This window comes from Gossypium raimondii, chromosome 6 (genome assembly GCF_025698545.1).
Source record: "Gossypium raimondii isolate GPD5lz chromosome 6, ASM2569854v1, whole genome shotgun sequence".
Classification (NCBI taxonomy): Eukaryota; Viridiplantae; Streptophyta; class Magnoliopsida; order Malvales; family Malvaceae; genus Gossypium; species Gossypium raimondii.
Window position 1 is genome coordinate 44,763,898 of NC_068570.1, and position 3,701 is coordinate 44,767,598.

The window sequence follows — 3,701 nt, forward strand, 5'->3', positions numbered from 1 at the left end:
AGATATTATAAAAGTGTATTGAAGTTCGGTCTGAAAATTTTAATGATTTGATAGTTAGTTAAGGAAAAAAGACTAAATCGTAATAGCTGCAAAAATTAATTGCAATGGAATTTTAATTATTAGAAGGACCAATTGGATAACTATACCATTATTAAATGGTCAAACGGTGGTGATAGCTAACTATCACCCGCCAAAAGTTGTTAAGTAAAGTTATTCTTATTAATTAAGTGTTAATTTGAATTACTAATAATAATTATATATTAGACTTACTATAAATAATAAAATGAAAAGAAAAATAAGGTTTTCTTCATTCTATCGTTTTCTTCACCGGAGAAAAAGAGTTTCAAGTTTGTTTACATTCGGCCATTGCGTATCAAATTATAAACTCATTTTCTTGTAATTTTTATATTTTTGAGATTACTGCAATTAGGTTCAACTTACTCGTATCTCCGATTTCAAAACTGTTAAAGATTTTAAAACTTTCCATTGATAAATCTTAGATATTTTGATAAAAATTGGTAGATTTGGAAGCTATGAAATGTTTAAGGAGTATTTTATTAAGTAAATTTTGTTAATTTTGCATTTAGGGACTAAATTGTGAATATGTTAAAATACATTAAATTTCTAAAATTTTGGATTTTTGAAGGCTGTAGAAGGACATAATTGAAATTGGAATGAAAAATGAAGCTTAATTGTGAAAAATATGTTTATTTCGGTTTTAGGGACTAAATTTGATAAAATGTAAAAGTTTAGGAAATTGTGTAAAATAAAATTAAAAGATTATAAGCATCAATTTGAGTATTATTATGAGATTGATATTGATATTTTAAATCTTAAATATTATTTAGATCAAGTTGTTGACTTAGGAAAAAAGGAAAAGCTATTTGAATAGTCCTCGTATCTAAAGGTTACGAGTTTTGTCGTAAGTTTATACAGTATAAATAAGTTAAATTTTTTGTTGAATTATATTCGAATGTATATTAATGTTTCACTAATGGTTTGAATTGTATATAAATTGTTACATAAACTGAGGATTGGATTTAATTAAAATGGATTGATACAAAATGAAAATGTTAAGGTTATGTCTCGATGAACTTAGTAAAAGTCTCGTATACAAGGTTACGGGTTGATGCCCAATAGTACCGAGCTCTAGCATTTCTTGCAGACTCAAAGATACATGTGACACAAATTTAGCCTAGACTGGTAATCTGTTGTCGTTTTAAAGGTTTAGCTTGGACTGGTAACCTTACATGGATATAAAGCCCTAGCCAGGCTATATGTTGTGTAGGTTTAGCCCGGACGGATAACCTGATTCTAGTGTTTATAATTAGCTTGGACAAGTATCTAATATTATTTTCACCTATGTAATGAGTTCTTTTATAAGTTTCATTGGGTAGAAATAAAAGATGGAAATGTGAAAATATGAAATTGTTGTTGGCAAAAGGATGAACATGATATGAATGATTATGACAAGGATATATGATACAATTTGAATGATAAAAGTGATGCATAGTGATAAATTAGGAAATGGATTCATGATGAATTTTGAGTTGAAGTTGTTATTTTACCATTTGAAATTATATATGTGGTTTGGATTAAATCTCATATGGTTGATGTTGTTTTGAATGCTATGATAGGTGAAATTGTTTAATATTGATTCATGAAATTGTTAGATGAATAAGGTAAGCTATTTGTTTATATTATATGAGCTTACTAAGTATTCTATATATTTACTCGTATTACTACTTTTTTTGTAGATTTTGGATGTCCGAAATGTGTCGATCGGATCAGCGAGAAGTATACACCTTTCGGCTCTCGGTTTGGTGGACTTTTGATGTTTTAAGCTTAGTTATTTGTGGCATGTACTTAGGAGATTTAATTATTGAAATGCAAGGCTTCTGTTTTTTGTTTGGCACGATTGAGTTTGGTTGTCTTTAAATATATGAATATATGCATATGACAACTTAACATATAGATGACAATTACAAAGACATGAATGAAATTAGATGTTTGTTTAGAAGATAGCATGAAATGGCAATGGACATTGGTTATGTTAGGTAAATGTTTACATTTGGTCTAATTGAGTTGTGTTATGAAATGTTTAAAGGCATTGGTAATTTTGGTACGTTTTTGTTTGATGAAATTGGTATAAAGTTTTAGGCCATATGTTGAATTTTCCTACTCATATTCTAGTTAAAGAAATTATGGTTGCATTTGAATGTTTAGATACGATTAACTTGTCAAGAATGGTAAAGTTTGTTTATTGTTTAATGATTGAATTGTTGGTGCCAAATGAGGGCATATTGGTTGCTTGTTTGAATGATTCGTAAATTAATGTTTTGGTCTAGTAATGTGCATATTTTGGAGTAGATTTCAATGTTGTTAAATGACATTATAGGTCATTTGGTATGAACGGTATGCAAATTGCTTAAAATAGGTCATTTATACTGCACAAGGGGTACCACACGACCGTGTGCCACATACCAGTGGTTGACACGGCCGTGTGTGCTACACGTTCAGGGTCATTTTTAGTTCACACGACCTTAGTGAGTTACACGGTCTGGCGACACGGCCATGTGACCCCTGTTTTACTATTTTACGTATGTTTTTGTAAAAGTTTCAAAATGGTCCCGATTTAGTTTCAAGCTTGTTTAAGGGCTTTTGTAAGCCTGATTAAGACTCAATTTTGTTTGAAATGCATGCTTAACATAGACTTAACTTATTTATATTGAATTATTGAATATTATTGAGAAATTTGTTTATGGATGTTTTTGTTTATTGTTGTGATATCCTGTAACTCGGGTCTGGTGACTGAACCGGGTATGGGATTTTACACAATCATTACGGGGGCAGTGGACGTTGGTCATTGAAGTGGTATTTGCAATGCACTACTAGGAAAGGTGTCGAAAAAGTGTTTTGGTAGCTGGATAGAGATGAAATGGTTGGAAGAAAATTTCAATTATATCGACAACTCCGCGAGCCCCCTTGAAAGACAACAATATGGCCATCCTGAAGCTAATCGAGGGTATTCAAATGTCCGGTAAATCTCGAAATCTTATACATATAAGGTGGCTACTACAACTTGTCGACTTGAAAAAAGTGGTACGACTCAGTTGAGTATCAACTGTGTTGGTCACGTTGTACCGAGAGATGTGTCGGACGAGGTAACCACAAAAGATTAAAATCAATGGTTGCATACTCCTTCTGCAGTCATGGGCATAGTACCACTACCATTTTTGCGTCCCCGAGTCAACGCCCCTTATTGATTCCCACTTGTAATAAGGTAAATTTTATTTGATAATATAGTTATCATAATATTGATTCATTATTGTAATTTTGAAATAACATATTATTTGAGTATGTAGAACAATGGGGTGAGCCATGTTGGTATAGCGGACGAGCTCGAAGATATCCAACTACTGTTTGATCAACGATCGGAAGCGAATGTTAGTTTTTGAAATTTTCAATTATATAAATACTTACATAAATATTTGAAATTTAATATTAGGTAGATAATGAATTTATAATTTCGTACTATAGTTTGAATGGATGCAATATACGGATATGGAGATTCAAGAATGCATCCCGACCGAATTTTTTACCAATCGCAATATCTGGCACACTAAGGTGCCATTGATAGTTTTCGCGATGATGAAGATGCACAAATTCGACCGAGTGATGCGTTAGTTCAGGTTTAGGCA